The sequence below is a fragment of the Parus major genome, chromosome 4A (genome assembly GCF_001522545.3).
Source record: "Parus major isolate Abel chromosome 4A, Parus_major1.1, whole genome shotgun sequence".
NCBI classification, from domain to species: Eukaryota; Metazoa; Chordata; class Aves; order Passeriformes; family Paridae; genus Parus; species Parus major.
The window spans coordinates 10,539,341-10,549,465 of record NC_031772.1 but is presented as its reverse complement, the minus strand read 5'-3'; the positions used below and the strand labels follow the sequence as shown (position 1 = coordinate 10,549,465).

Here is a 10,125-nt window from a genome sequence, read left to right as displayed (position 1 = left end):
CCCTCGCCATCCCCCGCCCGGCGCCCTCTCCCTCCCGCAGCGGGGCAGCCCCGGCGCGGCTCTCGCCCCCTCAGCCCTCGCCCGCCGAGGTCGGTGCGAGGCGGCTCGAGGCGCGGCGGTGGGCAAGGCGCCTGCGCAGCTCTCCCGGGCATGCTCATTAACAGCGGAGGAGCCGAAAAGGGGAAAAAAAAAAAAGAAAAAAAAAGAAAAATCCCACCCTGAGAGCGAGCGGCGCCGCTGACACTACACCCGCTGGAGAGCGGCGGCGGCAGCAGCGGTGGGGCTGCGCCGCGCCGGCCCCGCGTCCCCTCACGCCTCGGCTCCCCATCGCCCGCCCCGGGCAGCTGCGGGGCGAACAGCGGCAGCGGCAGCCGGCGCGTCCCCCGGCGGGGCGGAGGGGCCAGGGCGGGCTGCGGGGGAGCCGCCGGTAGCGGTGATGTGGATTTATATTGGCTCGCGCCGCAGCCGCCGGGGAGCGGGGCGCGGGCATCGCACCTAGAGGCGAAGAGCGGAGCCGTCGGCGGGGCTGAACCGGGGCGCTGCTGAAAGTTGAGCCTGTGGCCGCGCTCGGTAAGTTTGCCGGGGAGGCGGGAGCGGCGCCGCGGGCGCCCGAACTTCGCTTTTCGCGGGGGGCAGCCGAGGAGAGCGCCGGGCGCCGCCGGGGGTGCCTTGCCCCGCCGGAGCGGCTGCCGTCGGGCGCTCCCGGAGGGTTTCTGTGGATGGCACTGGGTGTGTACGTGCGGCTCTGTGTGCGCTGCGCGGGCGGCGGGTATCGGCGGGCGGCCGCCGGGCTCCGGAGCGGTGCGTGCGGGCACCGCACGGCTGCGGGAGCGGGCGCCCAGCAGCGATGCCGCGCTCGGAGCTGAGCTCCGGCGCCCCGCACGCCTACAGGGGGTCTCCTTCGGTTGCCGGGCGCGGTGTGTCGGCGCGGAGCGGCTCTGACCGCCCGGCCACGGTGCCATCGCCCCGGGCGGCAGCGGCTCCCCGTTCCCGAGGCGGAGCGGGGCGGCGGCGCGGGTGCGCGGCTCTCCGCGGGGTGCGGCGGCGGCGAAAGGCGGGGCGCTGCCGGGGGCCGGGCTTCGGCTCCGCGCTGGCGTTGCGGGAGCCCCCGGGCCGCTCACATGAAAAGCCGCATCTCCGGTGCGCACAGGCGTGAGGTGGCTCCGCCGGGGCAGCGGGACCGCGCTCGCTCCAAGCTGGAGGATGTAGCAGCCTGATTTCTCACCTCTCCTCAGGCGTAATCTGCTAAACGAATGTTTGGTGTATTCTCCTGCCACTGATTGTGGGATCTGGTAATCTCTTTTGGTCAAGGCGTATGTACATACAGTCATTACACTGCTTTGGTGCTTCCAGCGGTTTTTTCCCTAAAATACCTTACAGCTGTATCTCGTGACTGACGGTTTAAGCTTGATGTATGCTTAGACCAGCCGTGGATATGATGGTGGTACACAGTGAGGAACCTGGCTCTGTAGTATTAACTGTATGCTCTTACCGTGCTGAATGGCAACACGTTTACCTTAGCAGATCTGGGCTTTGTCGTGTTCTAATACGGAAATCAATACCAAGAATTCCCCGCCTTCCCCTTTATTTGTCTTAAATATATGCTACCTTTTTAGGCTGTATAGCCTTTTATTGATTGTTTTCCCAATATCCAAAGGTTGTAGATACTCATCTTGATAATTAACGAGTCAGATACACTGTACTATGGAAATAAATACCAGTTGTCCGTGTGGTGGGGCAAGCATCTCAGACATCTCCTGTGTCTCCAACTGGTTTTGCAGAAACAAACCCCCACCACTCCTAGTGCCGAATTTTAGCTGTTAATTGTGAAACTTAATGTGAAGCAATTTGATATTTGAAATATGGAATTCCTGGTGTTGCAGAGAGCACTCTGTGAATCACATATAGCAAGATAAACTGTGGTAGAGGAAGAGCTATACATCAGAAGGTGAGACACAGCCCAATAGCTTTCCTTCTTTCTTGTCCATAGTTTCTTTTCAAAGCTTATTTTATACATGACCCTTAATGCTGTGGATTAATCTTAAAACGCTTTTTCACAGATGGAATGCACTCTTCTTAATAATTTGATATCCCTATAGATATTATATCATATTGATAACATAAATTCATCAGAAGTTGATACTGTAGTTTTAATATAACTGTGCCATATATTCTTGGGGATTTTGGCTTGGTTTATTTAAAGAACTCAAATCTCTAAACTGCTGGGGAATTTAGGAACCTCTATAAGTCTTGCTTTTTTTTGTTGTTGGGGTTTGTTTGGGTTTTATGTTGTTTTGTTTTGAGTTTTTTGTTTTTGGTGTTTTGGGTTTTTTTACATATCAGTTTTGTTTCAAAGAATGTTCTCTGAATAATAGAAATCCAATAGGATTTTTTTTCTGAATAGCTGATATTCAAAAACCCCAAACAATCAAAACCAAATAAGATCCCAAGAAAACTATGTTTCAAATACTGAAATAAAAATCCTTTATTTTGAAGAAAACAGTTCCTTTCAGTTGCCAAATTTTAAGTATTCAAATGATGTTTATAAATAGCAAATGAGAAAATTCTTATTAAAAGCAGCTCTTAAGGATGTGGGAATGCAAATTATTACTCTCTACACTTCAAGTACTCAGATGTGGAAGTAAATGAACATATTGTATTGGTGTCTTATGTGTAAAAAAGCCATTGAAATGTATTTAGAGTTCTATAAAAGCAGTGTCATCTGAGGAAAACTGTGGCAAAGGAAATCTATTACTCATTTTATGTGGCATCATGGTTAAAATGGTAATTTTGAAAACTGAAGAAATTACCTGGTTGCTCACGTGTGTGCCTGTAGTCGCATAAGGAGGTGTGCAATGTTACGCTTTGCAGTAATGGCTTAGGAACAGGTAAATGTGTGCTTCCTTCTTTCCATTGAGATAGGAAATCCGCAGGATTGGTGTTGATGTTAATTGGAGCAGGCAGGACATTATTTCAATGTGATTCATGAGGTCTAAATGGTATGCATTTAATTTTTAAATTATCTTAATCTGGAAAATATAAGAAGAATAATGCTGCTTAATTTATCATGATCTCAGGACATTGAATATGGGAGAACAGTCCTCTCCACTTGGTCAGGAATATTTTTTGTTCCAAATTTACAGACCGAGAGAATGATACATTCTGTGTTTGCTTCTATCACAGTGATGACCAGTATCTCACAATGACTGTAGGACTAGATTTTGAAATGTTTTAGAGACCAGATATAAATTGGTGGTGGAACTATGTCTGAAATTCACGAGTTTCTGTTTTCTTGTCTTGTCATCTTGTCTCCTACTTCTTCATTTAGATGTGCCCAATGATTATATTTGACAGTTCAGCACAACTGAGTTAATGATAACTTTTGTGAAACCAAACAGACTTAATAGAATTTTGTTTTTTCTTCAAAGGCCTGTCCTGAGTCTACTGATTTGAGGTCCAAAATTTTCTGCCTTCAAAGTTAGTGAAAATAGGATGAAGTCAAACTGCAGTTTGGTAATTGTTGGTGGAAGCATTTTTATGTATTGTAATCACTATTCTGTTTTGCTTCTTTAGTGTTCTGAAGTGGTATGTGCATGAAGTACTGTAATACCTATGCAGCCTTTATATGAGTTAAGAAAAGTAAATACAGTATTTGCTTTGTCACATTTCCTTTGCTCACCTTTAAAGTTCGGCTATAATCCCAGTGTACAGACTTTAGATTTCCCAAGATTTTTGTGCATTACATACACAGGTTGATGACAATGTATGTCTCTAAAATCTGTGCAGAAGTTACCAATAAATGTCAGAGTATTAAAATGGTAAGGAGAATTTCATAGAGTCACAGAATAGTTTGGGTTGGAAGGGACCTTTAAAGGTCATCCAGTCCAACTCTCCTGCGATCAGCAGCAATATCTTCAAGTAGATCAGGTTGCTCAGAGCCCTGTCCAACCTGACCTTGAATGTTTCCAAGGAAAAGGCATCTACCACCTCTCTGGGAAACCTGTGCCAGTGTCTCATCACCTATACTGTAAAAGCTTCTTCCTTAATCTAAATTGACTCACCCCTCACGTAGAAGCCATTACCCCTTATCCTGTTTGAGTCATTGTTGTTGATATCAGTGTTTGACTACAGTCCTTTCCAATCAATAAATAAAAATAATTCTTGCCTCACAAATTAAAATGCATCCTGAGCATTGAACCACATTGAAGCTAAGACTTGTGAAGGTTTTGGTTCAGAAAAAAATACCATGTTTAGAAAAAAATTCTGACTTTCTGTGATGTAAGATGTCCTAGGTGGACACATGTTAAAGTGATGCTGTTGCTCTACTACAGAGGTTTAATCTTACACTGTTGATACAGCAGTGTTATAGCTGGTTATCCAACCTTCCATTCATTACCAGTGCTGTGTTTCTGTATGATGTTGTTTTGTAACTGGTATGACTAAATCAAAATCATGCTAGAGAACAAAAAGCTCTGTATCTAACTTTAGTCTAGATAGCATGCAAATCTGTCATCTGGAGTGGCAGATAGATCAACTAGCTACCAGAATATCAACCTTTTGATAGTTCTGCCAGACCAACACTGCATCATGGAGGGCTTTTGCATCTTCTCAGTTTCTTAGTGATGCTCACCAAGAGCATCATCATTATTTTACCAGGTAGATACTTATTTTAAAATATTGAGAATTTTGCTGATAAGTGGCATATTCAAACTTTACTGAAATCAGTTAGAGGTAGACTTGTCCCTCCCTCAACTTGCCATTTTACTAACTTACTTTTTATGGTTTCTTGACCAAGGACACAGCACGGTAATACTTGGCTGAGCTATTGCATATGCGCAAAATTATACTGTAGTACAGCTATAGCTGTAGGTTTTAGACTGATAGAATTGTCAGTGGTAGCTGCCTCCTCCAAAATGACTATTCAACTTGTTGTATCTTATTATTGTTCTGCTTTCAATGAATCAACCAATTAACTAATAAAGAGACATAAATATGCTAAGTGTCAGTTGATCTCTATGAGTAAAATAAGAGGGAAATTATGTTAAATGGTACTTCTGTTGGATGGAAAGTAAGATTTTGATGCTGCTTAAGTAAAAAGGAGATATTAGTTATATTCTTATCTTAGCACTTTGATAAGCCGGCTCTTGAGACTCTTCTGTTGCATTTCATGATGAAGAGACTGTGCTTAAATGAGCAGATTTCAGTCCTCATCCATCTTTGCCTATGGCTGAAACCACATAAATATTAATTTCTTAGAAAAAAAGTCTTTACTGTTGGGCTTAAAATCAGTTCACATGGATGGAACTAAAGTCTGTCACTGCCACCTAATTTCAGAAAAACTCTTTATTTGATGTTCAAGTGTTTTCTATTTATTTGCTTGAAAGCTTTCATACATCTTGAAATTTGAAACGCTGTAACATGGAAATCTTTGTTTATAAATTATAGCTGTAGTTAGCATTATGCAACACAGTAATGTCACTAGTATTTATACTTGACAGGAGAAGTAATTTAGAAGCTTCTCTACTTTTTTTGAATAGCTTGTAGGTGTTACCTGCTCCTTTAATTCACTGTATTACATGCCACTGGTTTTACCTTAGTGTACCTTTAATAAATTTAAAAACCTGTTTGAGCAATGAAAAAGCACCAGAAATACAACTTTAGTGGAAATTGAAATATTAATATCAGTGATACAGGGTTAATTGAATGTCAGAAAAAAATACCATCCACAGGATGAAAACTCCTTTACTTGTAACTTCTACATTGAGAGTAATTTCAAGGTGTTTTAAAAGTTGAAATGAGTCCTAAAATGGTGGGGTAAATGCATCTTAAAACTGCAGTTTCTAACTTAACTGTTGCTGTTATATTTGAACGCAAAATATAAAGCAGTTTCTTGAATAATAATGAAACGAGGCATAAAAATTTATCTCCATAAAAAGTTCCTAAGGGGAAAAGAAGACAGATGACTTTGTGAAGAGCATTCTGGTGTGCAAGGAGATGAGGCATTTCTCATATTCATGTTGCTGAGTAATCTTTATTTATTTATATGGAGTAAGTTTTGGTACTTCTTTCCCTTATATTCTCTAGCCAAGGATGTTTGACTCTACTTGCCCTTTCCACAGAAAAGGCACATGAATTGTGTGCTCTTGTTGCCAATCTAGCTGGATTCTGATTTTCTGTCAGTAAGTAACTGGTGTTTTCAAAGTTTCTCAGTTAAAGTTCCAGTTAGTTGGAAAAAAAAGGAAACTCTTTTCCTTTCCGGCTTTCAGAAACAGTTCACTTCCTGATAGCACTAAAGCTTTGTCTCTTCTGTGGCTTGATGTTGAAGCTTTTGTATTGAACTCAGCTTGTTTCTGTTTTCTCTTGGAACTGATGAAGAGTCAAAACTTAATGTAACGGATTCATCAGCTGTAAGTGAGGATAGGATTTATTTTGGAGAACTGAGATGTTGAAGACTTGTGTATTCTCCTCTACTGAATATGGAACCTACATGTTGGATTTCTTGAGTTTGTTTGATTGATTATCGAATGGAGCAGCTTCCTGTTAGGTATTTGCCATGTAACCTTTTGTGCTTTCAGACTTGTAACTGTCTAGGAATGGCTGTTGTATGGAAATTGAGTGAGTTGGTAGTCATCTTGTATTTATATATATATAAATATATATGCGTGTGTATATATATATATATAAATATATATGCGTGTGTATATATATATATATATACGCATGCTGTTATACTGAATGTAGACCATATGCTCAAATTACTAAAAATAATCAAAAATTAAATAAAAAGTTATTTTCATTTCATAAGTCTCAGAATATGTTCGCTGGATCATAGGTGTCTGTGTTGCTTATGATTTAAAGACCTGTCTTAAGTTTTCCATGTTCAGAACTTTTTACAGACATACAATTATATTGTGTTTTATCATTGCTTAATACTCTTGTGCAATAAATCATCAAGCCAACACAAACAGGGCCCTTGAAGTGTTAGTCATTCCAGTCCCATTCTTAATGAGTAACCTTTGACACCAGTAAACATCAGCACGTTGGGTACTAAGTGTACTGTCTACTGTTGTTATCAGATGGAGACAAGTTCTCACTTTTAAAAGAAATTACTCAAAAGTCAAATGACAGAATGACAAGGAGAAATGTGTATTTCCTGTTCCTTGTCCACATATGCTTTTGCTTGTGGATAAGTAAAGGGCATGAAACGTTTCTAGTGTGACCAGTTCTTAGCAAACAGAAGCTGCGAGCAAGTGTTTGCAAGCTCTTAGTTGATCGTAACAGCTGTGGTCGGCCTGCAAGGTGTTTACAGGATGAGCCAGTGTCTGAGGATAAGGAGACATTGTCTCCATTATCTCCACACTAAGAGCTCAGAAGTCCAGCACCTTCATTAGAGCTTGAAAATCTGCAATTTTTGCATAATGTATATTTATATAATGACCAAGTGCTAGTGAGTGAAGTATAAACAGTTCTAGCATGATGTGATGATGGAGTTCACACTACAACATGAGAAGCAGCAGTAAATCAAATGGCTCTTCATATTTTAGTAATGTTTTACGTTATTGATTAGAAATAGAGAGTAAAGAAGAGTCACACATTTTAGGTTAGCAGTTCTTTTTCTTTGCTCATCATCTTGCTGTCTGATCTAAAAATAATAAAATGTGTCTCTGACATCTGTTTGAAATAGATTGCTTAAATAGTGTGTTCAGCTTTTTTGTTTTGCTCTGCCTTTTTAACAGTGGGGATTGCCACACCTAAGGGATGAGTGCAGGGCTGTAGATTAAGTCACAAATGCAAAGTAAATGCATCAAAACATTCTGCAAACATAAGCACCATATCCATTTAAAAAAAAATTGTTGGAAGAATATTAAAGATCTGGCATGTACTCCTAAGTAAAATAAAGCGACTGAGAGCCCAGTATTTTGTATGAAAGGGCATGGTTATAGTACCAGGGTACCCTTAGTAGTATATTGGACACCTTAATGGCATAGAGCTGTGCGCTGGAACAGGATCCCCAGGTCACAGCACCAAGTCTGCCAGAGTTCAGGAAGGAACAGTTGGGAAATGTTCTCAGACCCATGGTGTGATCACTGGGGTGTCCTGTGCAGGGCCAGGAGTTGGGCTTCAGTGATCCTTGTGGGTCTCTTCCAATTTGGGTTATTCTATTATTCTATGATCCATCTTCACACTGACCACTGAGATTGCTGTGATTTGTAAGGGGGGACAATGTTTTGGTATGTGCACAGGTTTTGCTTATTTTCATTGAAGTGTGACCCCCTCCACAGACTGAAGAGCATGAGAGAAGTGAAGGAGTGCAACAGATCTGGAACCAACTTTCTGCATTATTGTTTGGATAATGTATTAATGGGAACCTTACAAATGACAAAGTTTGAAATAAATTAGAAGTAGAAATGAGGCACTTTTCAAAAGTCCCTCCAGTAAATGTTTATCTACTATTAACTGATATGCAGAAACAACTTCAGTATTAATTTTCTATATTGAGGATGAGTGAGATCAGTTCAAGACTATTATGCCCTGAATTTGCAGATAGCTCATTGTAATTAAGAAATAAACCTCATAGCTGTTGTTTTGATTTTTCTCTGATGCTTTGCCTGGGGGTCAGAAATGATGCCTGCTGTCTATAGGCACTAGAAGATTTAAATAGCCTTGTGCCTATTAGCAGAAGTTGTTTGTGTTGATGCAAAGATTTCCCTCCAAGATGATTTAGTGTTCCAACATAAAAGAGCAGTGGAATTACAAGGCTGTTAATAGATGAGAAAAGAGCTATATGCACCATGAAGGTGATTATGACCACAGGAAACTTGTATCAAAATAGCTTTAGGTCATAATCTTATAGTATGGAAACTTTTAAAAGGTTATTTCCTTAAACTGTTAACAAAACTGGTCTTCTGCTATGGTTTCAGCTCATAGGGACAAAAACTGAAGTAGGGTATCTGCTTTGTCTGCAGAATAAACCAGGAGCTGTTCTCTTGATAGTACCCTGAGAGGTGAGCATCTTTTTACATTTGAGTACAGAGACATAGTTCATTACTGATGGGAAAACAAACTTTCTCTGCCGTAACAATTCAAATTGAGCTCTCTGCTAAATAGTGCTCATTAAAAAAAAAAAATCAAAAAGAAAATCTGTTATTTACAGGAATTACTATCTTAGCCCTTTTAAATGTTTCACTGCTATTTCTTACAGGGGATGAGATTTGTATATTTAAAGAAAGGCAGAAAAGGACACTGTTTAAGAAAGATTATCTTTCTGGGGAAAGCACACAGCTAAAATTGGACAGTAGATGAGCTGTATAGGCCTAAGGGGCAATGATAATAGAATTAGTAGAAGTAAAGATTTGTTGTTTCTTGCTTGCTGAAATAATTCATCTGTTCTGGGGAATATGTAGATTATACTCCCTGAAGTGTAATTCATTATTTACAGTTTCTAAGGATTCCCAGATTATATCCGAATTCACTTCTCCTCTTCGGGTATACAGTCAATGGAGATAAAGCAGCTCAGTTTTATCTGCTGCTTGGTTTTAGAAGTCTGAGAGAGCTGTTCTATTCATCCCTGAAGGTGCATTGTTCTCTCTGCAGTGCAGGAACATTCCTCCCTCTTGGGTGCCTTTTTCTCCACTCCAGTTCTTCCCTCCTTCCACACACCCATCCGTGGTGTTGGGAAGATCCCTTAGGACCTCTTAGGTGGATAGCCAGCGCTGGCAGAGTAAGATAGCTCTAAATAGTCAGGTGTCAGCTTTTTTTAGCAGAACAGGAACAATTCGTGAGACAGGACTGTCAAGTACCAAGTGCCTGTTGCACATTCACATTCAGCTGTGTCCTGATTGGAATTTTACCCTTCTAGGTTTTCAAAGCAGCAAAGCTTACCTAAAGCTATACTCACTCTGTGGTTTTTTTATTACATGGAGTCTTACTTTATAAACAGAAATTAAAAAAAAACGTAAATGCTCTGTAGCAATTTTAGACTCTTGGGTCAACTTGTAAACTTCTCCAAGAAGATTGTGGGTGGGTGTGGAATTATTTTTAGAATCAGAGATCTGCAATGCCAAGTATGCATCCACTTCTGCGTTTTCTTAGTTATGACTAAAAGACTAAAGATACCTCTTTTAA

The 10,125-nt window shown here is 41.1% G+C and overlaps 1 protein-coding gene across 5 annotated transcripts in view; it reads left to right on the top strand.

The window, feature by feature from the left end:
* The first annotated feature begins 248 nt into the window (after positions 1 to 248).
* The window catches only part of TENM1 (teneurin transmembrane protein 1), a 313,366-nt gene continuing 303,489 nt past the window's right edge, over positions 249 to 10,125 (top strand). For all 5 annotated transcript variants that reach the window (XM_015626362.2, XM_015626359.2, XM_015626361.2 and 2 more), the window contains exon 1: positions 249 to 570. The gene's annotated coding sequence lies outside the window, so the exon portion shown is untranslated. The remainder of the gene's footprint in view (positions 571 to 10,125) is intronic.